This window comes from Lissotriton helveticus, chromosome 3_1 (genome assembly GCF_964261635.1).
Source record: "Lissotriton helveticus chromosome 3_1, aLisHel1.1, whole genome shotgun sequence".
Lineage (NCBI taxonomy): Eukaryota > Metazoa > Chordata > Amphibia > Caudata > Salamandridae > Lissotriton > Lissotriton helveticus.
In genome coordinates this window covers 1821955673-1821980587 of record NC_136061.1, presented here as the reverse complement: position 1 = coordinate 1821980587, position 24915 = coordinate 1821955673, and the positions used below count along the sequence as shown (strand labels likewise).

General features: G+C 47.6%; 1 long non-coding RNA gene across 1 annotated transcript in view; it reads left to right on the top strand.

Annotated features, from left to right (window-relative positions):
* Positions 1 to 24915, top strand: part of LOC144825171 (uncharacterized) — a 180301-nt gene that overhangs the window by 129184 nt on the left and 26202 nt on the right. Inside the window, exon 2 of the long non-coding RNA XR_013609313.1 lies at positions 7286 to 7325. This is a non-coding gene — a long non-coding RNA (uncharacterized LOC144825171). The remainder of the gene's footprint in view (positions 1 to 7285; positions 7326 to 24915) is intronic.

The following is a 24915-nucleotide window of genomic DNA, read 5'->3' as shown; positions in this document are numbered from 1 at the left end:
CTTCATGTAGCGGGTGCGGGTGTGCCACATTGCTGTTAAAAATGTTGCCACCGCAAACACAATCGGGGGTGATAGATCCGTCTTTAGAATTCTATAAGCTGGGAGGTAGTGACTGAAACCTAGGTTTTTAAGAAGAGGAACAAGCCAATATTTCCTCGATCTTTGATAGGCATTACAGAAAAATATAATATGCAAGTTGTTTTCTTGATGGTGTGAGCATGACGGGCACTGTTCTCTAGTCGATGACTGGGCCCAACGTTTAGTAAATGCCCTAATGGGGAGTGTGCCATAACGCCACTGCATAAATAGTTTTCTGGTCAGAATGGGAGTAATACCATCGAGAGCATGCTCTAGATGGTATGAATCTTTAGATTTAATAAATAGATGTGTAAGGGACCCCTCCAGTGTATTCCCCATTAAGGCCAGTAACTTTAGCTCATAAAAATACCTCGAGAGGAGTTTGCGTGGGATCCTACTACATGCATTTCCTGGATCTAGCCATAGTTCTGGTCTTCCTAGGGTCTCACATGTTTGTTTTATGTATCCCAGCCATGGGATTTGTGTTGCATTGGGTAGGTGTAGGATCTCTTGGAGCTCAGTCCTATAATTCGTAAGTTCTGGCATGCTCCAGATACGGCGCCAGAAGGTTATTGGTTTTAGTCCCAGCTCTTCTGTTATTGGTCTAAGTCCCAGGTCCAGTCTCATCGGGAGAAGCGGGGTGCTTATTGGTAAAGCCGCCAACTGCCTGATGAATTTGTTTTCAGTAGTCAGTAGGTTTTGGGCAGGAGTGTGACCCCACAGTTCCCCTCCATATAAAACAGCCCCTCTTGCCTGCATTTTGTAAATTTGAATCACAGGACCAAAAGGTTTGTAAGTGGACCTACTTGCCATCCTACAAATGCCTCCCGTTAGCTGGACCAATTTCATGTTGGCCTTTGTCCGATGCGTGTCCCATGTCATATCCTGGTTGATCGTTACCCCCAGGTATTCAAAAGTGAGAACCCTCTCGAGTCTTAGTGCACCTATGGTAGGGTTGGGGCGTTTTGAGGAGGGGGGGTTGAGAATCATGTATTTGGTTTTCAAGTTGTTGATCTCAAGCCCCCGCTCCACACAAAAAGCTGAAAACCCGTCCAAGACCCGTTGTATTCCCATGGGGGACTTGGACAGCAGCAGGGTGTCGTCCGCAAACATAATAGCGGGCACCCTGCTGGCATTTAGCTTAGGGGCGTCAATGTCACCCATCCTAGTCAAATGGGCGATTACCCCGTTGACAAAGAGGCAGAACAGGGTCGGTGCAAGCACACAACCCTGTCTCACTCCCCTGTCAATGGGGAACCTTCCAGAAAGTGCCCCATTTCTACCGCACCTGACACGTGCAAAGTTCCCCTGGTGTAATCTTATCAGAATGGCTAAGATGTCAGCCCGGATACCCAACTCCGCCAGTACGGTCCATAGTCTGTCTCTTGGTACTAAATCGAAGGCGGCTCGCAAATCCATAAATACCGTGTACAAGCTGAGGCCTTCAATTACCGCGGTCTTCCAGAACAGAAGATTCAGACGGAAGATTTGGTCCATGGTTGAGACCCCCCTTCTGAATCCTGCCTGGTAGGGACTAAGAATGGTGAATTCCTCTATCCAATTTTGGAGGCGATCTAATATCAGCCTACCAAATAATTTCTGGGGTACATCTATGAGGCTGATGGGCCTGTAGTTGGCTGGGAGCAGAGGTGATCCCTTCTTAAATATGGGAACAATCTCTGCGCCCAGCCAAGTACAGGGGACCTCCATACCCCTCAGGACAGCGTTGAATATCATCATCAAGTAAGGGGCCCATACATCAGGCTCCTGTTTGAATAAGTCGCCCGGCAAGCCGTCCAATCCCGGCGCTTTGCCTGATGTCAGCCCTGCAATGGCTGTTCGTACCTCCATCACTGTGAAGGGGTCCCCTTCCACTAGTGCGCTGGTAATAGGTGGAGGGTTGTCAGAGGCCTCGTCAATAACACTGTAAAGGGACTGGAAGTGATCTTGCCAGGCCTTGGCTGAGATATTAGGTTCGATAGCCGAGGCTAGCTCCTCAGACCCCGTGTTGACAATACGCCAAAATTTGCGAGAGTCCCTACTAGCTAGTGATATAGTGAGGTTTTCCCATTTTTCCTGTTCCCATTCGCTCTTGGCATGGGTAATCAGGCACTTATAGTCCCTTCTCCTGGCCTGTATCACAGATCTATCTGTACCTTCCTTAATCGAAGTCAGGAGATCTGATTTTGCCTTGCGGCATACAGCATTATACCAAGTGGGGCGGTTATAACGACCAACCGCACTCTTACCTGTGGAAAAAAGGAATTCGGCCACAGACTTGATGAGGTCCTCATGCGCCAACCACAATTGCTTGTGTGTGCCCTGGGAGGTGGGGTGCTCAATTATTGCACACACCTTTTCAAGAGTAGGGACAAGCCGGGCGTAGAGCCCAGAAACCTTCTCTGGATTCGAGGCCAACTTCTCCCACCTCACTCTCCATCTATTATTTGACAGCGCAACCCTGGGGAAGCGGCGTCTGCCACAGCCCCTCTATCTTCTAGGCCGGGAAGGGCGTATTCCAGTTCGAGCGCCTTATGGTCGCTGTCTTCCCTAGGTATCACCCGGAATATAGTGATATGTGACCACAAAGAGAGTTGGACCAGAATATAATCCAGTCTGGACTCCCTGCCCTCTCTATGGTATGTACATTTGGGGGGGATGTCAGAGCTTGTACGTCCATCGCAAGCCCGCACGCCGTGTTTCAAAGTTAGAGCAGTAATTTGGACAGCTAGAGGAGACCAAGCTCTAGGGTGGGGGCTGCCGAAGGGGGTACCAACCACACGGCATCCTCCTCCTGGGATAATCCATCCAATAAACCTGAGAGGGGTTCAAAGTGGCAGTTAAAGTCACCTCCTACCAAAAAGGGTGTACCCTGGGGGATGTCACTGAGAAAGACTGAGAGTTCCTCGATGGTGTGTGACTCTTGTGTGATGTTTACCGGCCTGGAGTAAACATTTACCACAACCAATCTACTCAAGTTCGGCCACTCCAACAAAACACAGAGAATATCCTCTGAAGCTGTGGGGAGTAATGTGGCCTCACAGCCCAGGTCGATAGCCACCCAGGTTGCGAGACCTCCTGAAGGGCGCCCCTTGCCCCCCCCCACTTCCCTGTAATGGCGAATACCGCGAAACCTGTTCGGGAGACAACCTCTCTTGCCCAGGTTTCTTGGAACAGGCATATATCTTTGGCCTCAATAAACAAACTCCAGTCCGGGCAATTCAATTTATTCCCCAGGCCAGCCACGTTCCAGGATAATATCTTGAAAGAGGGTGGTCTGGGATTCAAGATAGGAGAAGGAGGAGTGGCTGTATCAGCTAGACTCGTCAATGGTTTAACGATGTGCGGTCGTTTCCCTGGTTCGACTCTGGGTTACTTCGTGTAAGATGGGGGTCCTGTGGTGTTCGAGTAAGCCACTTTAGTATTGTTTTGCTCCTCGCAATGGTCCTTCTCCGAGGTTTTGGCAAGGCATTCGGTAGGGGGAGTAATTTTTCCTTCTTTAGGGCCCCTATGTAAGCCACCAGCCTCCCCCCTCCTGCCCCAGTTCTGTCAGTCCACCATGTCCAGACAGCTGTACCTATTGAATGTTGGAAAATAGTCAGGCTGCTGGAATCTGGGACTGTGGAAGTCTCCTCTTTCTCTATCGCCCCAGCCTCTCCCCCTCCTGGAGATTGTATCCCATCCCTCCTCCTCCCGTGCATGGAACAGTGGTGGGTAGAAAAAGGATAGGGGTAGGGACTGGATAGATGTCCCTTGCTCGGGGTGCGACCATCTACATATATGGGAAACGGTCCTAGGATCCCTGAAATTGATTAGGACACAATCTCCGTTGATTGACTTCCTTGAGTTGCCTAGCCATGGGACTCTCCTTACCATAAGAACCTCGCTCGATATTCCATAGGGTAGGGGTCTATTTATGGTAAGCCAATTAGCCACCTTGTTTTTCAGAGCGGAGACAGATTCTTTGGAATCGGATTTCAGCTCTGGTACACCGGCCAGAATGACTGTGTATGGGCTCGCCTCTGGCGGCAGGTTTACAGGCCTAGGTTTTTTAGTGATGACGTGTGCTCCCTGTGAGCCTATGGCTTTCTTTTCAGGGTGGCTAGATGTTATAGCACAATCAGTCGCCTGAGGTGTTGCAGTATGTGGTATAGGCGGCTGTGTTTGTGATATCTTGGGAGCTAAACCAGCATCCTTCGCTAGGGGCGCTGGTGTAACCTTCTTATTCCTAAGCTCTACCCCGGCTCTGACTGCATTATTGTTTATTTTAAAAGTGTCAGCAAATGGCACAGTTGCTTTTTCTATGGTCACTAGCCTGGCTTTAATCTTTAGTAGGCGTGCTTCTAGAGGGCTTAGTAATGTCCTAAGAAGTGCGTCAATGTTGGAAAGAGTAACATCATTGACGCCTGTATTTACACTGGGAGAAGAAATTATTGTGTCTGTTGTCTGTGTGGGTGGATTCACAATAGATGGTAGCGTGATTTTATCCGATGGTATGCGTCCTTTTTTACTTGGTCCTTGTCTGTTACCCTCCACTGTACTGTTGTGCTTTGCGATTTTACCCTTTCGCTCCCCAGGATTTTGTGCCCCTCTTTCCCTTTTTGGTATAGCTCCTTCCCTTTCCCCCTGCATAGGGCGGCTAACACTATCGTTGGTGTCATCCGTATTAGCCGTGGTGACGATAAGTAGGGGGAGAGTGGGCTGTACTTGAGTCTGGGGAAGGGGTAAGAGACTAAACTCATCGGGGCACTAATATCATTGTCTATGTTGTAAAAGGTAGAGTTGGTTAGGTGGGACAGGGCTAGGGACCCACTGACCACATTTTCCCCATTATCTGAAACTATGCGATCCAATCTATTTTCCGGAGTCCTTGCGTGCGCTATGGGACCCATAGACGATCTTTTTAACCATTCTATTTCTTGGGATATACGCCTTTCAAGTATCGTGATTTCATCAATCAAAAGAGACCCTGCTTTAGCAAAATAAGTGTCCAAAGTACCTTTTGCTGGACCAGCGGCCAGCGTGCTCTTGCTCCTCGTTTCTCTGGTCGCCATAGTTCACGAAATTTAACTGAAGTAATAAGAACTCCAAGATAACAGCAAAAGCAAGGGGGATAGCCCGGTCCCAGTCTCGACCATTCTCGAACGGCCTCAAACGGCCCGCCCTTTGCCCGGGCTTAGCCCGGCTGGTCCCGCGCGCGTCCCGCGATGCGCGATAGGGGTGTAATTAAATACACAAGGAGAGGCGGGGCTGCCACGGGAAGAGGCACCAGCTGAAGATCGATGAAGGAATGCTGGTCTTCGCAGTCCCGGGCTCCCGCAGTAGGCGTCCTTTCACTCAGGGTCCGCACACAGTTCTTGGCAGTTCTAACAGACCTCAGCAACCCAGATTCCGAAGCAGGAAGAGATTTGGGCAAAATGACTGCTACGAGCGGCCCCCGCGGAGCGGGGGCCGCGAGCAGTCAAGTACTGGTGAGGAGAGGCGGGGTTGCCACGGGAAGAGGCACCAGCTGGAGATCGATGAAGGAATGCTGGTCCTCGCAGTCCCGGGCTCCCGCAGTAGGCGTCCTTTCACTCAGGGTCCGCACACAGTTCCTAGCAGTTCTAACAGACCTCAGCAACCCAGATTCCGAAGCAGGAAGAGATTTGGGCAAAATGACTGCTACGAGCGGCACCCAGCTGTAGCTGCAGTGTTTCCACAAGGGGACCTGTATCTTCTGATGCACTAGTGGCACAGTGCTCCGCTGCCGATATTTCCCAGTGCCATGCCGCCAGAGAACTCCGCGCGGCAACTCCGCCAGCAGTGCGGGTCAGTGCGGAACAAGACCAACAGTGCGCGCAATCCAGCGTGCGCTTATTCATAGGCCCGTGTCTCTCCCCGCTGTAATCGCCTATACACGCGGCCCACTGATACGTTCTGGCCGTCATGGTGGTCCCTATTCAAGTGTAGGCAGTGTCATTTATTCTCGCCGCCCCAACCTCCAGCAGCGTTCATTGTGCCCCAGAAACGCACCAGGTTCTCCGGTTCACGCCGGTCCTTCCCTTCCTGCTCGGGAGGCAATCCACTTTCTGCTGCTCTCAGGCTTCTCAGTGTAGCGATGCACCCCCAGGGACTGCTCTTGAATACTTCGGGGTTAGGCCTCTGCGCTTGGCCCCTTTGCTCCAGGTACCAACAGCCAAGTCCCCGTCCGTCACTCTTCAGTTGCCAGCCTAAGTCTTAGGGCGCCCGCCTCCGCCCCGGCTCGCGGTCGGTAGGCCCAGTTTCCACCATGCCCCACTCACCAGTGCAGGGTCGACCAGCTCCGGCCTTTTTGGCAGCCCCTGATCCACAGAGCTGCCTTTGCTATCGTCCGTTTGCCGTGCAATCCCCAGGGGGATGGTGGGAGGAAAGGTTCTCGAATCACTCTCGCCCTCAGGCCCGAGTTTGCGCCCTCCGCAGCGCCAGGCAGAGTCCCGGCGAGTCCTCCGGGTGTCGGCCGGAGTGGACCGCCCTCTCCCCTGCAGTCGCGCACTGCAGCTTCCGAGCAGGGCTGCACTCCACTCAGATTCAGGCCGTCATCTCGCCAGCACCTGCAGCGGTAGTTCGCTTCTCCACCAGTGCGGTCCGGGAGCCGTCGATTATTGCAGCGCTGCCATTTTGTGAGCGCCGCCGGTTACCAACGCGGCCCAGAGAATCACAAAAGGACTCGATTCACGCCGTTTCGGGGGCCAAGCTGCTCCGATGAAGCACCTCCACGCTCTCCGATCACCGTGGGTTGCTAGGGGGTCAAGATGTCGTTTATTCAGGATGATTGCGGGGCCTTCACAGCGGAGCTCGGTGCTCACGCTGCTGCTCGTATCGGCTTCCAAGCCACGACCCCCCCTCTGGAACCTATTCTTGTTGTTGCAAAACCTTATATGGGTTTTCATCCGAGGTTTTGCCTTGCTCTGAACGGTATTTTGGTTCATTTTCGGTAAATGCTAAATATAATTCATTAATACGAATCAGACTGAAACACTGTAAGGGTGGTATATTTAATTAAAAATGATTACTTTAAATATTTCATCACTCAACTGAAACAGAAAGAGTGAAGTAGAGTAGTCCAAAAATGATTACTTTAAATAATTCATCACTCAACTTAAACAGAAAGAGTGAAGTAGAGTAGTTTAGCCGTAGTTTAAGTCATACTAATTGTAATACATTCAACAGTCATGTTTTATATTTTCAGGGAACAACTGCAAGCAACATCCCATGGATCACAACTGAAGGTATGTATGTGTTTCTCCATTAAGCCTTCTTTTAAAATGGCACTTTATTTTACTGACTATACCTAGTTATTTCTGAGGCTCACTGTGTGCAACCCATATGTATATTACCATAATGCTGAAGACTTCTCCTTTGAGAGCATTATTTATGGGCTATGTGTTTCAGATAAATAGCTGTTTTACACGATACTGTGACCGGTGAAGGTTCAAGGGGCAATACTGACACTTTACAAACAAAATCCATGTATGTTTCTGAAGAAATGCATGTCAAAGCACTTCGTTGATAGCTAAGAATGTGACCTATTCAAAATCTGTTCTTTAAAAAGGGACCACCTAAGGATATCCCTTAAACATACTTCTTTTCGTGTTGGTGCACTTTGTATCAAGACAAGAGAAAACGGAGAAGAGAGGTGAAAAATGAAAAATTGTTTACTGACCATTGGTTATTTTAACTGCTTCACTCTGCCTTCCCTAAAGGATTTAGAAGCTGGCCTCTGTAAGGTCATGCTAGGATTAATGGTGAACTTTGATCATCCATAGCAATCTAGGGACCACGGTGTGCAGGAGTGCGTTTGCAGTCTCTTACAGGCATTTACCATTACAAATAAAAAATTAACCTATTGAACTGATTTGAACAATGCATATCCCGCCTGATTTGTCAGTTATAAAAGCAAATTGTCATCCACTTTAAAAGGTAATTTCGGAAGACCTCTCTTGATGGCTTCCTTTAACATTTTGGAGATTAGGCAGGGACGATACTGATTAAAATGAACAAACAGGATCCGGCCTGCAACACATATCCTGCTTCATATCCTGCCCCAAGACGACACACTCGAGCGGATAAAGATGCGTGAATTATTGCTCGTACTCACCGTTTGACCTGGAGGCTCCTGCGTGCAGTGATTCCGAAGTTCTGCCCCCGGAGAGAACGGGGCCTCCATGGGGTCGGGACCGGGGCCTCGCCTACTGGACTCAGCCCGGCGGTGGTGTCGATGATAGCCCCGGCCGAGAGAGGTGCCTGACAGCGAAGGGCCGTTGTGCGAGTAACCCGGTGGATCCGGCCCGGGCCTGCCGCGGCGGCAGTGGCGCTGGTGCGGGGTGCGGCGCTCCGAGGACTAATCGTGTGAGGGGATGCCCCCCGCCACTGTCCCGTCCATCCATCCTGGAGCCATGCGCCCGGACTCTGTTCGTAGACCGCGCAGGTGTTAGTGCGGCGGACCCCCGACTTTGGCGGCTCTCCTTTCTGCACCAAGGCTGCCATTAGCGGGGTCCCCCCCTTCATTTTTTTTTTCCCTTTGTGTGCCGGAGGGGATCCGCATCTGTGTGCCGGCTTCGAGAGCCGTAGAGAGTGGTGTCGCGGCTGGAATTACAAAATGGCGGCCGACGACCAGGGCTATGGATATCCCCAAATCGGTGGACCTGAGATGTTGGACGGCACGGAGACCTTGCTGTGTGAGCATGAGCCTACTATCGGTGATGTTATCAACGCCTTGCGATCCCTGCACGCGGCCTTGATCCCCGGTGCCCCGGGGGAACCTGTGCGGTCCGCCGCCATTTTGGATGGACGGCTATTCACGGTATCCTCTTGTTTCGATGGAGCCGCTACCTCGCCCCCCCTGGTCGCGGCAAAGATTACTGTCGCCGCTCATCGACAGGTCTGCAATCCGGTGGCATTGGAACCTTTGGTGACTCATTGTTTGGAGTTTGGAGACTTGGACCCCGGGCTCGGGCCTGTTCCTGTTCGAGCACCCAATGGACATGGTGGACTGTTGTCTATCTCTGCTTCGGTGGGGTCGTTGTCCTGTGCTGCGGGGAAGCTCCAGTTTTTTCAGATGGCGAGACTGAACTCCTGTGTTCTGTGGCTCGGGTTAATTTTCCTGGGACACTTGAATTATATACCCGGACTTCTGTTCTCTTGTCTGTTGATGGACCTCCCTGATCTACACCTTTGTCTAATATTTTTTCATTCGAGTGCTTTCTTCATACTGAGTTGCCTATTTCCTGCCGCTATGTGGTGGGTGGTGGTGGTCACTAAGACAGGCCTGGGGTGAGGCAACTTATTCCCGGTGGATCGCCGGGGTACAGCTTAGCGGCGGACCGGCCCGTACTCATGGGGTTGTGGGTGACCCCCTAGTGTGTTTTACGATTCTTGACAATGTGTCGCTCTGGTTTTAAAATATTACGTTTGTATGGTTGGGCGGAGGGTTGGGGCCGAACGTATTGTTTATTGATCCTTTACTCCCCCCTCCTATTTCCTTCTTGTCTTTATGTTTTTGTTTTCGTCTTCATTCCTTTTTCTTTTGTCTTTCCTACATTTCGGGTTCGGTTTAGGGCGACAGGCACGCTGCTGGGGGGGGGTAGGCCGTAGCCTTCTGCAGGGGTGCTGGGTGGGATGGGTGGGTTGGGACTTTTTCGTTGTCTTCCTTCTTAGTTCTATGGCCCTTTTGTGTCTCTTTATAGGGGTGCCTGTCCCTGCCTCCCATGGGATATGTGGGTGGGGTTTGCATACCCGCTGCTTCCTCTATGGGGCTCTGCTGCATTTTGAACGCGACTCTCACGCCCTCCTTATTACTGATGTTCCCAATCCTTAAGTGTTTCTGCTGTGGGGTACTGGTAGCAGCGCGGTGTTCTTCCCCTTCAGTTCTGTTTTTCCTCTTCTTCTTTCCTTTCCTTAAGGTCAATATGGCGGGTTAGTTTTTCCTTTACGGTGTCAATATTCCGGTTCCTGTTTTGTCTCTAATATACTAATGGGTGGTGGTCTGACTGAGACGAGTGAAACTAATTATGGCTTTGATTTACTGATATTTGCTCTTACACTGATGTGCGTTGCTACACTATTCTCCCACATTGTCACCCTTTAGCTTTATTTTTGTCAATGACTCGCTCTGGGAACCCGGTAACGTCTTATGTTGTAGTCGAACCTGCGATATTCCTTTTTGTATTATAAAATTAACCTTCATTGTTTCTTTTTGCTGGCCGTCTGTGTTTCCCCCCCTTTTTTGATGCCGTAATGATTGCGATTTACTGTGTTTTATTCCGTACACTGTCATCCTGGATTTATTGCTTGCCCTCTCGTATTAGTGGCCGGCCTGACTGGTTGTAGGCCCGTATTTGTATATCCTTTTTGTCCAAATAAAGGTTTTTAAAAAATAAAAAAAAAAATGAACAAACAGAAAAGACTTCTATGTTTGTTTACAGTACTCCAGTTAAAGTCACAAACATTCTTTTTTCTGAGAAATCACAGGCCGGAATGCACTAAACGTTCACCCTTTTTTACATTTATGAAATACCCTAGGTTTGCACAATTGACATTTGCTTAGAAGTGCCTATTAGAGAATCGACTGACTGGACGTAGAAAATAGCTGCTTTTTACCTTTAATCATGAAGGACTATCTATGATTACATAATGCATACTGAATTTGAAGGAATCTACTCTGACACACCCTTGTAAATTCTGACTCGTGGGCTAAGAATATTTTCTGCTTTAGTTTACTGTCTTTTTTGCCGAGACTGATGTTGGCACAGCCCAATTTGTTTTACAAAATGGAGAGCTATGTTATTTGGTGAGTTTATTGTATATGGGATGCATGAGTATTTAAAGAGCAAGTAGCTAGTACAAATAAATATCTGTCACAAAATCCTGCTGTATTTTCTGACCTCTAATTCCGAAATGAAATTATACATAACAATAGATGCTACTGCTACTACATCAAAGGATATATACACACACACACACACAATATATATTTCCTGATTTTGTAGAAGGTCTCCTCAGTGTTGATCAGTCTGATGAAAGTTGACGAAACCTACATAAGTCTGTGCCAGACCAACTTTAACTGTTATTTTTCGTGTTGATAAAACTACAGTAGTATAATTCTAATTCTATACCACATTGCAGCATATATTGTAGAAAGGTGCTGTATAATACAATACCCTAACCTTAACACGTAGTGTAGTTGAACAGAAAAAAAGAAGGGTGTCAGGTCAAAAGTGCATCAGCTGCCAACAACATATATTGTAACTTTAAGAGAGGCAGCAGCTTTCCTTACCCAACAAGCACTCTACTGGCAGTTTACCGCACAGGCTCAGTGTTATTTCCAGCTTGTACTGACTGGATCTCCAAACACTTCAGAGGTTCTCAACTTTATTTTTTCTGAGTTTTTTCCTTTAGAAAATAATTATTTAAGCTTCACTCAACATTTGCTGAAGAGTTTAACATATTCCCTGTGTTTTTAAACTCTTCATTATGCCTTCACTATTTGTGAAGTGCCCAAAATTTGGCAGAAAGAAAACTGCTTCAGATCCCTATGTGTGGTCTGCCTTCCAGTCTCTCATACAATTAAAGACAATTAAAGACTGTCCACATTGCCAAAAAATGACAAAAAGAGATCTGAAGGGCAGAGTGGAGGAGAAAAGAAGAAACAGGAGTCCTCCTCTCCTGCTAAAGCCTCCTCCTGTGGAAAAGGACACCCACTGAGGTAGATCCAGGAAGAGAAACCCTCAGTCATCACCACCATTGCTCCACGCATTCTTGCACTTTTCCAGAGAGCACCAGTTGATGTCAAAGACATTGGCACCGACGTGTTCACTGTCGAGAGACTCAGCAGTTCCAGCTGTGTCAACTCCGGAGTCTCAGGTTCCAACCATTATGGTTCCATTTCAGCCACCATCAACATCATCACTGGCAAAACTGGTTCTATCAACTGTGATAGTGACAATACAGGTCCCATTTCATCATTATCCCTCTACGTCATCAACTACATGACGTAGACACATGACGCCAGCTCATATCATAGTACCATTGTCGACTTCAAGACATCACATCTCAGCCCCATGTCTAGCACTGACACCGAAGCCCACATTTAGAACAACATTGAGAAGATCAAGATTGAGGCACTCTTCAGGTTCATTTCATAAACTCTCTTCGATGCTCTCTAATGCAGTTTTTCCCATGGATAAACCTGCAGCACCTCCAAGACTGAGGTATGTTATACCTGCCGAAGACCTTCTCCAAGTGCACATCATATCATCCCTTCACTGGTTCCGTCAACCCCACAACCTAATATTCCTCAGGAAGTTTTAAATGTTATGCCAATGCCTCTTAGATCACGTACACCACAACATACTCCAGATCGACAACGGAGAACACCTTGTAACGTCTCCAAGTACATGACAGGGTCATTCAACTGAAACATCCGATATGCCAACATCACTTCCAACCTCGCTATTAAAATAATTCCCAGTTGATGATGTTCTCACATTCCAAAACATACTGGTGAGAGGAGCAGCAAAACTAAATATACTGCTAGACGTCCCTCAATCTTTTGTATCGGTGATAATGGAAATATACAACCCTAAACATCACTGAAACCAATATTGCTATTGGCCCCGTCCGTGCTTCACAAAGCTGGAAGAAGAATTTTGTTTTTAACTATAGCTACTTAAAAATCAGTAAAACCGGGAGGAGCCAAGCTCGCGTCCGAGATGGCCGCGTTTTAGCTCGCCTCCGTTCACTCTCCTGTCTACAACGACTATCCTGTGCTTAATCCTGCCCCGGGAAGTATTCTACGATGTGCTGTGGAACGATGATACCTCACGGACACTTACCGTTTGCTCCGGTGGCTCCTGGGTGTTACGGATCCTGAGTTGCGCCCCTGTCTGCTTCGGGGCCTCCGGAGCGGCCGGGCCTGGCATTCCTTGGCGGCGCCCGGGCTGGACGGGGCGCGGTTGCCGACCCTTGGTGGTGGTGTGGAGTCGGTCGGAGAGGCCGATGTGCTAATAGACCGCTTGCGGCCCCCCGGGCCTGGTCCGGCGATCCTGCGGCCTGGTGTTGGGGCGCTGCCTTCCTTGGACGGGGTTCACCGTACATCTGGCTCGTCCCCCCTTTGTTCTCCGGCCCGGCCATTTTGAGTTCCTCCGCCCGGGCTCGGAGAACGGTGCCGGCGGCGTGTGGGGTGCCGGCGCATCGCCTTCTTCTGGTGACCCCCCTTTCTGCCCTGGTGGCACCTCCGCTGGCGGCTGCCGATATCCTGTTTTGCCCCGCTGGTATCCGGGCCGGGATCTGTGTTTGCGCGGCCCCGCCGAGCTTCTAAGATGGCGGCCGGCCCCATGACTCTCGGCCTTGCTGGGGCTGGCGATGCGGATCTGCCGCACGGCACGTTTTCTGAATACTGCAAAGGTGATCCTACACTTGGCGACATCCTCGCCGCCCTGCGCTCCTGGGGGGCACCCATGTCCGCACCTGTCGCTATCCTGGTGAGAGGTCCCCTGGCTGGACCTGCCGGACCCCCCCGGTTTGTGCGGCTTCATCTCTGTTGTGTGCTGCTGGAACTTTCCTTGGGGTTGTGAACCTGGAGGCTGCTGTTGATGTGGATGTACGGAAGTCCGCTGCCCTTCTTCATCCTGTGCCTCCTTCTGCTCCGGAGGTTCGCCAGCCGGATCCCATCTGGACCGACCTCGATGGGTCTCCTTTTCCTCTCTTGCCTCACATGGCCAAACGAAAATCCTGTGACTGTGCCGCTGTACCGGCTTTCCCCGAGTTCTCATCGGAACTGTGCCTGCTTTCCCTGAGGTGGTTCCTGTTCTATCTGGATCATCCGGATCGCGATCGCTTTGATTTGAGTGTACTTTTGATTCGACTCCCTGTTCTTCACCTCCGGCTCCATGTGATCTGGTTCCTGGTTCGTTGGACTATTACAGTTTGCGAAAAGCGAGGACAGGGTTGAGCTGATCTTGCTTCTGTGGACTGTTATTTTGTGGTATGGTTGGGCGATCCGTCTATAATTGTATGATTATATTTGATACTTCTTTACGTTCCTGGAGCTCATCCGTGTATTTACTATCTTCCCGTGGGCTCTGAGTATTTTCGGCGGGAGGGTGGGAGCTGAAAGGGTTTTGATTGTGTGGCTCCTCTCCCGCTGTTTTTCCTTGTTTTCCCTTTCCCCCCCCCTCCTTTTTATCTACGTGATTCTTTCTTTCCTTATTTCTTCTATATTTCGGGTTCTAATTAGGGCGACAGGCACGCTGCTGGGGGGTAGGCCATAGCCTTCTGCAGGGGTGCAGGGTGGGCTGTGCGGGGTGGGGGAGGGGTCTGTTTTCTTGTATCTTCCCTTGTTCCTTTTTTGGTTCTATGGCTCTTATGTATCCCCTTATTTCGTGGCGCGGTGTCGGCACGTCCCCCCCGGGGTGTTTGTGCTGGCATGGCCCTTTTGGTACGTCTGCTGTCACGGTTTACTATGCATTTATTTCTCCTGTTGCCACTAGTTCCTTGTGCCGACTTGGTATTGGGTGCTTTGTTAGCCGTGGGGGGCGTGCACTGACGCTGCGCCCTCACTTTTTCTCCCTCCTTTTTCCGATGTCCTTTTCCTCCCATATTTTCCCTTTCCCCCCCCCATTTTTCTTTTTCTTTTCTGGGTTGTTGTAACGGAGGGCTTTTAGTTGTGTAAGCGTACTTTTCGCTGTTTTACTATTATGTGCCATGGTAGTGGTGGGAGGGCGTTGAGCAGCGATTGTGATTGTTATTGATGTGGGACTAACGTTCTGCCTTTGCCAAAATGTGCCTGTTCTTTTGGTCTTTTCCTGTATCCGAAGCTTCAGCTTGCTCACGGCCCACCGCGGCCCTCTGGACTTTAAAGATTGTCTTTATCCTGGGAACCCCTTTATTTCATTACAAAATTAACCTACTCTTATCCTGTCCGCGATGGCGGCTCGAAGACTTGTTACCTTTGCCTTCATATGCGCTATTTAGTAATCCTGTTGTCACTCCTGTATTGCCTCGTATGTCTCTTTATTGTGGTGGCCGGCCCGGTGGGTTGTAGGCCCGTATCTGTGAGCGCCTTCCGTACAATAAAGGTTTTTAAAAAAAAAAAAAAAAAAATCAGTAAAACCGCATCTCCTCAAAAAAATATAAACTTGCAGAACTAGGATTACAAGTAAGTAACATTTCCTTTCTAGACAATCGAGTTTAGATTTGGTGTGTAAAAGAAAGTTACATTGCAAAGAATAGCTTGATCAAAATGTTCCCAACATGAGATGGTAATGTTAACATCTAACAGTTCTTTCATGCTTCACTTGCAAAATGAAGTACGCTGTGCAGCATTTTCAAAGTTTCAAAATATATTTCTTGGAATTCTAGTGTGGTGATTCGAAGCTAATTGACTCCTGTTTGTCATTGTGATGTAGACAGAGAAAAGATTTCAGATATCTGTTGGCCTGTCCGGAAAATTACAGGAGGGGATTTTCACCGAACTCCAACCCCCTTTCTAAGATAAGATAAATTCTGTACCACATCAGAGAAACCACCTGTGGCACTCATTCTGCTGGGAAATGCCTAGAGTGCTCACAGAAACTAAAAGATTATCAAGTCCTACTCTTTGGCCCTGAATAGTAATTGAGCAGAGCATTATACATGGGTGGGATACCTGCTTTGCAGGATCACAACTGACCTGGCATTGATTTTCTGGGTGCCGGAATATCTGGTCCCATTTTACTGGTCCTACAAGGCCGTTAGTAAAATTACATGATGATTGGGCATAGGCTGCAGGCACAAGTGCAGCCCAGCCTTCACCCAACCTGTTCTTATGGACGATGGAACATGGCTGACTCCACCCTCCGTAGTAGAACCAAAGACGTTTTAAGGCATGGGCAAAGTAGGCTCTGGCCCAGGGCCCCAGCCTTTCAGGGGGGCCCCTGATATTGTCTGCCCTGTTCTCTTACCCTGATGACCTTGATTAATTTTTAAACAGATTGTTTTAAATACAGTTTTTCTTTAAAAAAAAAAAATGTAAACTGTTTTTATTAAAACATTAAGAAATGTGGCAATACATACAGTTGCATATATATCAGATGTGTTCTTCGTTCAGTTAAATCACAGTTTTTGTTTAAAGCAGTTCTTTGTTATTTGCAGTTTGACCTCATCAATTCACTAGTTCTTTGCCTCATTTCAGTCTTAATGTTGTGCCTTACCGCTCTTCTTCTTCCTCGTCCGAACTATCTACCTCTGATTCTGGCAATGGGTCACATATGTCCCCCCTATAAGTGTTCCACGCTGTCCAGATTTGATTCCACTTCCGTGGGCAGCCCCTGGTAGCATATACTGTTCGTTCAGTGATCATCGTCAAGTCCATATTCCTGCTCCATGTTGACAAAGTGGGAGCCTCCGCTGCCCCCCATTTCTGTGCAATGTCTCGTTTAGCAATTAGGAACCCCAGTGTGACCCACATTTGCATACAACGCGAAAGGTCGTTAGGCTCCCACACATTTAATAAACACCTCCTCGGGTCCAGTAAGAGTGATACTTTTGTTGTTTGTGATATGGTGCGCAGTACCTGCTGCCAATAGATTGTCAAAACTGGACAATCCCATAAAGTGTGTAACAGGGTCCCTTCCTCCCCGCAGCCTCTAAGGCAGAATGGATGTGTTGCTCTCTGTAGTTTGTGTAAGGTGGTTCTGGTAGAGTATATGCGGTGCAAGATTTTAAGCTGCACTAGCCGGAGCCTGCTAGATATTCCCACCTCTTTAGGCGATGCTAGGGCTTCCTGCCATTCCTGATCGTCTAATTCTCCCACTGCTGTTGCCCATTTGACTCTCAGTGTTGCTGTTGGGTCTGGCAAATTATTAAGCAATTTCCGATATGTGAATGAGGTGGCCCTTTCCTCCATGAAATCTGTGAGCAGCCGGTCTTCCAGTGGGGAAGCATCCGGAATCTCTGTGTCTGGCGGTATCATCTTTAATAAGGCGTGTCGTATTTGCATATATCTAAATTTCTCGGACGTGCCCAGTTGGTATTGTTGTTGCTTTAATTTATTTTTAATGTGGGTGGTGTGTGGGAGTCTATTGCAGACATTTTGCAGAGAAATGTTGTGTTTATGTTTCATGCAACATCCATAAAAAAATTCTTTTAGATCAAAACAGGACCTGACATATGGGAAATGGGAGGGTGTCACAGAGTTTATTTGCCGTAATATTAGTGAGCTGCTGCTGTGTTACAATATTGAGAAAACACATCACTGAATATTAGATGCAAACACATTTAGAATTTTATTGAGTGTGCTTGTGCAGTGGAGAAGTGTGGCTCGAATGGTTAGAGCGGCAGACCCTGATGCAGAGGTCTGGCCCGGGACCAGGGTTCAATACCCACCTCGGCGGGTCTTGGGCTCAATTTCCTTGGACCTGATAATTCTCGCTTCGGTCCCTATTCTAATCATGGGTCCGACTCTGGGCAATAGCTTGCTTAATCTCCACAACGGCCCCAAAAGCGCTGGGATGCCTGGTTTCACCCTGGGGGTGCCCAGGAGTGGACACTCACAGGGAAAACCAGGAAGGGTTCCTAAGCGGTATACGGACAGCGCCGGGACACTACCTCAGGGAAGTAGCTGTGCGCTCTATAAATACTGGTACATTTACATTTGTGCACTGTCAGTGACTTGGCCGAACAGCCCATGAAAGAGCTAAATTTAGAACATAAATTCAAATCTGTTCTAACATGGGCCCCCAAACTACGTTTAGTCCAGGACCCCCAAAATTCTTAAAATGTCCCTGCGTGGAACATTCCTTTACTGACACCCTCCTCACTCCCTATCCTGCAGAAAGAAGCTTCAGAGATGGAAAGGGCAAGACAATTCCATGTCCACATGTTGTTCTCATTCCGGGGACAAGAACTAAAAATAGGTGAATTTAGATAATGGGATACCGGCCTGAGACTTTTAATTCTGGCAACCCAGTATCTCTGCAACAAAATCCACCTGCTTCGTAATTGGTCCCTTTGGTGTAACAACATTAAATATTGAGGTAGAATCCACCTCTGAGACAAGAAAACTGTAGTTGTAAGTGCTGAAAAGCTGCTCTGCCACTACACATGGAATCCATTAGAGTACAGAATTACTAAGCATGATACAACTAATATCCAGGTCGTTCACAGACTCAATCCTACAATGCCTAGGAAAGAGAGCAGGGCAAAAGGGTTATTCTAAATTAGAGTGATCTAGCAATAATGAGGATTACCAATACCGCAGTATAAGTGCACAATGTACCATGTCAACAGTACCACAATCCCACATTCCGTAATATCACAATTCTCCCCTCTTCGGACAGAAAACAGCTCAATGCATTATGTGCAACAAGAGCTTACTGACAGCAGTGTAACTCTAATTCAGTCTGCTAGTGGGTCACTCCAATGCACTGCCATTGTTTCCAAGAACGCTTTGCTCGCCTTCTCATACTTGAACACATGACAATTTCCTGGGATGCCACAGTGATTCGTCTTACCCATGGGTACTCGCAAACATTTCCCCAGTACGGTCTATGGTGTGCCTGAAGGCCTTATTGATGCAGGCAGGGCGAGAGTGGGGATATGGTGGGATTTAAGGGGGGGTGCAGGTTAAATAAAGCATGTACATGGTACTAGGCCTGGGCGGAGTTCCCCTATGCAGAACTCCGTGAAGTGACCAAAAAACTCTGCGCTATGCGGAGTTCCGCAAGCAGCAGACTGTGTTAGGTCACGCTGTTCATGCTGATTTTTAGCGTAGAGTGTTTGTCCCACACTCAAAAATCATCGCGAACGGCACCATGTGCAACACAAGAGGGCGCTGCTTCTTTCTGCCGCTTGAGCAGATGTTCTACTCGAGCAGCAGCTTCCTCAACGCAAACGGAGGGTTTCTCAATGCGAGCTGTCGCGACCATTTGCGACCACCCACATTGAGAAATCTCGCTGGTAGGTAGGATGTTCCTCGCTCGTGCTCGCAAACGTAACGTTGGTGAGCGTGAGCGAGGAAAAAACTCAGCGTGCTCAGTGGAGTGCGGAAAACTCTACAAACTCCGCGAATGGTGCGGAGTACACCACCCAGCCCTACATGGTACTTGCCTCTTAGTTTACTATTAGCATTGTTTTCCAGGTAGGAGTAGCATGAACCTTTCTACGTTCATTTTTTTAAACTATCACTTCTAAAAAATGCTTTTCAGTTCACTGATAGAAACCGATGTACTAAGGTAGAATGCTTCTGCATGTTAATGAAATAAACTTTTTTAAATTTTGTAGGGACGTTATCATTTTTTTTTAAAAACACTGTAATTTTATATTGCATATAATAAACAACATACAGTAGCCACCCAAGCACTTCTTATTACATCCATAAGATGAAAGTGTCGTGAAGTAAAATAGCTTGTAGACAAGTGGCATACATCATTATTCATAAAAATAATTCTACCACACTCCTCACACCTTTCTATATTTCTGGGGTACCCTCTAGATTTATAGACAAACTCTTCCGCCATGGCATACCTGTCCATGCCATGACACCTTCCTGCCAGCGAGGGGGCCCTCTCTGAGTAACAGTGGTGGGCAGCGTCTCTCTTGGCAACCTGCAGCCCCATTGCCACAAGCTGCCTAGTCGCACGGGTGCCAGTGCATTCATCCATCAGGCCGGAGAAGTCATTTTGGGCTCAGGTTCCACCGTTCTGCCCACTATCTTGGACATGATCCTATGTACAGCTTCCCATTATTGTATAGTTTGACATGTCTTTTGGAAGATGTATTTAAAAATGAATGTGTTCCTAAAGTTAATTGGTGCAGGACACCCTTTGTGCTTGTTTTCTTTTACTTCAGTTAGCATATAAATAAATGCTTGCCCATGTATTTAACATCTTTCAGAATATTCATTCTCTCTCATGTAAACAGCAGCCGAGTGCTGCTGTTCATCAGTGGTTCGCGTGTGAAGGTCAAGAGAAGCCATACTTTGAGTATCACTGGTCCAAACTCACGTTTATTAGTCCTGCTTGAGCATTTGTAGTTTTTGCCTCCGCCACAAGGTTCCTTGATTATTGTCAGGGAATAGCAGTATTTTCCACCACCTAGAGAGGTTATATATTTAATTGTGCACGCAGACGGCCCAACTTTGCTATAACTTAACCCGCATCTGTTCTCCTTGTGCTCTTTCTCCCTCTTTCTTAGCAAATTGTAAACCTCTAAGTATTCCGTTTGAGATGCCAGTCGAATCCTGAAACGTATCACAAAGAATTTAAAGTCTTAAAGGGAATTCTCTGACTCTTTAAAGTTCATTACATTTCACCACCTACAGACCTTCCATAACCCTCCGATCCATGGCCCGGATGGTGTTTTCTATAGACCTCTCTAGGTATTCTCAAAACCTCTTGGCACCAGTGATCACAGGCACAGCAGAGATGGATGGGATGGATACACAGCCCGCTCAGCTCTACCTGTCTTCGAATACAGCAGCAGTCCTTCCATTTTCCCCAAAATTCACCGGAGCACCATCCCCTCTCCTGGTCGTGCCAGTTCCTCTGCAGCCAGCCACCACGCTCACTGATTCGCTCTTAGTTAGTACACTGCTGCCAGAACCGGGCCTTAGGAACCTGTCTTCGACGTGATGCCATTGGTCACCATCAGCCCCCATGCCCCTGGCGGAGGAGCTCTGTGCAGACCCTGGCCTGGGGATGGACACCCACCATAAGAAGCAAAGAGCTTGGTCTGTTCGAGACCTGGTCATCGGTAGCCTCCCTCATTCTACAATCAGAGCTCCCTCCAGTCTCTATCCTCTGATGAGGAGCAAGGCTGTCACAAAAAATGTTGCCTCGTGTTATTTGACTCTGTCTGCGAGCAGTTATCTAGCTTAGGTGACAGTCAAGCTGCTGCGCACATACGAGCTGCATTCCCCTTGAATAGGTGCTTAGGATACTGCTGTGTTAATGTATTTCTGGTGAGGTGACGAGAGTCCATCTGTTACCAGCTCACAACACAACATGGGATTTTAGGATGTGGTGCTGCAGGTAGCCGCCCAGTGTTTGTACAGAAATCATCAACATAAATGGAGGGGAAATCCAAACATCTGCAGTAAGTGCTACCGCCAGCACTCCCTAAACTGCAGAATTCGGCAAACTAAAGATTGTTTGCCTTTTTTTCCACCAGTGTTTCAAGAAGGGTTTTTTTTTAGTTACACCCTACTTTTGGAAATGTGGGCTGAAAAACGCACTATTTCACCACATTTTTCCTACTTCTGAAATATCTTGCAACATACGATTTGTATAGCCCTGTCTTCCTATCGGCACAACACCGAGGATAATGTGCTGCATGGCTAAACACTTAGAAGGTCTCAAAGGCAAGACCTATTGGCTATGCCAATGCTTGTTTCCTTTGAAAAAACGTCTTAACCCAGCACCCGAACGTTTCAGGGAAGAGTTCCTATATCATTAGCACCCTGAAAAGAGATATATATTCCTGAAAATGACGGGAGTAAATTCCCAGACATGAACGGCAGGAAAATAGGTCGTAAATATCTACAGAGGTCTAGGTTTGTGGGTATTCTCAACCTTACTTTGCCTTTTTGTTCAATTCCTATCCCCCCCATCCCTGAGTGTAGTTTTACTCACACTAAAATCTTTGGAGTGTACACGTGCAAAATAAACATTTGAGAATAGCAGCAGTGTTTTCAACTTATAAAAAAGATATGCTCTTCATATGCAAGATAAATGTATGCGCACCTAGCTTTGAGAATGGACCTCTTGGCCTTTACAGATGTTGCTTACTCATTCTGAGCGGACGAAAACCGAACCATTCATTTTCAGTCTCGAGCTTCCAAGAAAGTTTTGAAGGACCGCGACTCATTCTAAATCACCATCGCTTCATGTCCCTTTTCCAGCCCCCTTGTGACCTTTCCCCAAGAAGCTGCTTTGAGCATCGTGTTAGGGTGCTCTACTACAAAAGCTAGTAATCAAAATCCTAATACTTTAAGTCTAGCGCTGGGAGAACTTCGAAAGGACACTCCTGGAAGCAGCGCTAGGCTACGTAACTATTGCAACGTAAAAGAGAGGCGTGCTGGATAGGAAAAAAAAGACACATCTATAAAATCTGTTTTTAAAATGGTGTTCGTACTTTGATTGGACAGAAAAGTGAATTTGATCACGGTGCGTTTCCCTGTCTCAATGCCCCTTGAATGCAGAAAGGGTAAGTAAACCCGGGATAGGAAAGAATAACTGGCATATGAACAAGAAGCTTGTTAAGTGACTTGGAACCTTTACTGTGTGGTTTATAGATTTCTCATTAAACGAAGCAAGTCAAACAGCGTGGTTTTCAAGACTTTTTATAATACGTCAATGCTGTAATGTTTTTATTTGTGGAAGCTTTTTTTGTCTTTCAATGCGCATATTCTCTAAGAGGAGAGAGTGCAAGACTGAGCTGTCATTATTGAGCAGATCTGTTTGAGGTCCCTGTACTGCAATAACGGGGAGTTTTCCAGGTTATGATTGAGGTGTTTGGCAGTGTTGCTTAGCGCTAAGCTGTGACGAAAATTCTGAACTAAGTTTCAATAATAGAGTGGTGTGGGACCCACTACTGAAATAGTACGAGTCCTGAACCTAGAATCTCCTTTCATTATAAGTGCTGTGTGTGGAATAGCTGGCGAATGATGTGGGCACAGGGGACCCTGCAATTTTGATACCCCACAATATTACCTCACTGAAGGCCCACAATTCGATGAATTAGAGACAATATTAAAACTCAGTTTTTAAAACTCAGTTTCATGAGGCAGTGTGTCCATGAGGTAGAGCACCTCCAAACACCTCAAAAATATCAGAAATAGAATCAATTACGTGAAAGGTCGTGCTCAATAGCTGAGTTCTAGATCAGCAGAATAGTTTGGATTTATTACACAAATTCAAAAGGGTGGTACAGAATAATAACCCTGAAGGCTTGCAGCAGATAGAACATTCTGGAGAAGTGCCAAATCAAAATTATTCCAAGTCTCAAGTAGGCAGCAAAATCAAGAAAGAAACGGACAGTATTCCTAGCAGCATCTAAGTCTTCAAGATAGTCTTCTGGCTCACCTTCAAAATCAAGGTTTTATATATAAACTATATTCGCATATGAAATCCATAAAACTGCAGAATCATCGTCTTATGGTCAAATTTGTTACACTGCAGCAAATCAGAGCATAGTTAATTTAAGTGTTATATTGCCTTAGCATCATCCCACTACATGAATCTTGATTCTGCCCACTCTTTTTTTTTTTTATTCTTTTTTTATTAAATAGTGAAACAAACACGGTCAGTAAGTTACATTGATCTTGAGTCTGTTACAGCACCAGTAATACATTGCAATTTGTACTTTTCTTACATTTATAGCCACAGGGAAAGCAATTTAGTCTATGTCTTTGGAGCCGGTCTGTGGGGCATGGGGAGGTTCGCATATGTTTCCCCTAAAGTCATTCCGGCTTGACCATACTTCTCCCCATTTGCGGGGGCACCCTCTTGCTGTATATACAGTCTTTTCTTGCAGCATGCACCAATTCATGTCGTTTTGCCAGTCCATCAGTTTCGGTGGATTGTGGGCACCCCACAATCTAGCAATGTTTCTCTTTGCCACCATCTGCCCAAGTGTCACCCAGATTTTCCCCTTTGGAGACAGGTCCGTGGGCTCCCAAATGTTCAGGAAACATCTCTTAGCCTCAGGGCGGATCTCTACTTCCCACACCTCCCGCATACATTGCACCACCCGTCTCCAGTATCTTTGCACCTTCGGACAGTCCCACAGTATATGAAAGAAGGTACCCGTCCCACCACATCCCCTTCTGCAGAGCCCTTCTCCTCCCCTCCCCATCACTTGTAGCCTAGTACATGATATATATACTCTGTGCAGAATTTTCAGTTGAATTAATCGCAGTCGGGCCGAGACCGCCACCTCCCTAGGGGAGGCAAGAGCATATATCCATTCTTCCTCATCTATCTCTAGCCCGTCAGCGACCCATTTCTCTTTTAGGGGAAGGAGCGTGTCGGGGTAATTGTTGATTAACTTTTTGTACGTGAGGGAGATGGCGTGTTCCGTCATGTGTCCGTCTAATAATCTGTCTTCGAGTGGGGAGGTCTGAGGCAGTGTCGTCTCTGGTGGAATGTTCGCCTGCAGGGAATGTCGCACTTGCATGTATCTGAAGTGTTCGGTTTGAGCTAGTTCGTATGTGTCTTGCAAGTGGGCAAACGTGTGGATTCCTGTAGGGCCCCAGATGTCTTTGATTTGTGAAATTCCTATCAGGTCCCAGTTACGGAACCCCTTGGTGTGCCCCAAGTTGCCAAGTTTTTCGGAGGCCCAGAGTGGAGTTGACATGGTAAGGATATCTGACCACCCCAGTTTCCGCTGAGCAATGTGCCATATCTGTACTGAGTGTCGAGTTGGTCCCGTGAGTTGGTGTTTACCCGGTTTGGAGTAGAGTGCTACCTCATAATTCCCCCCAGGAAGTAACCATCTGTCCATCCCGTACCCGGGGTCGTTTCCGTCACTGTATGTCCCTTGGTTGATCGCTGAGAGGTAATATTTGCGGATGTCGGGGAGGGCGATTCCACCGTCGTACCACCCCAATGTGAGTTTGCGCAATGCGATTCTAGGCGCCCTGGCCCACAGGAGGTCAACTGCTGCAAAATACGAGTTGGGTACTAGGTCTGGGTAGTTCTGTAAAGCATAAAGAAATCTTGACAGTGCCATCATTTTAAAAAGGGCAGGTCGGCCCAGCAATGACAATGGAAGTTGCTGCCAGGATTTAGCGTCGCGTTGGAGCCGTGGTAGAGGTGGCAATAGGTTTCTGTCGTACAGCAG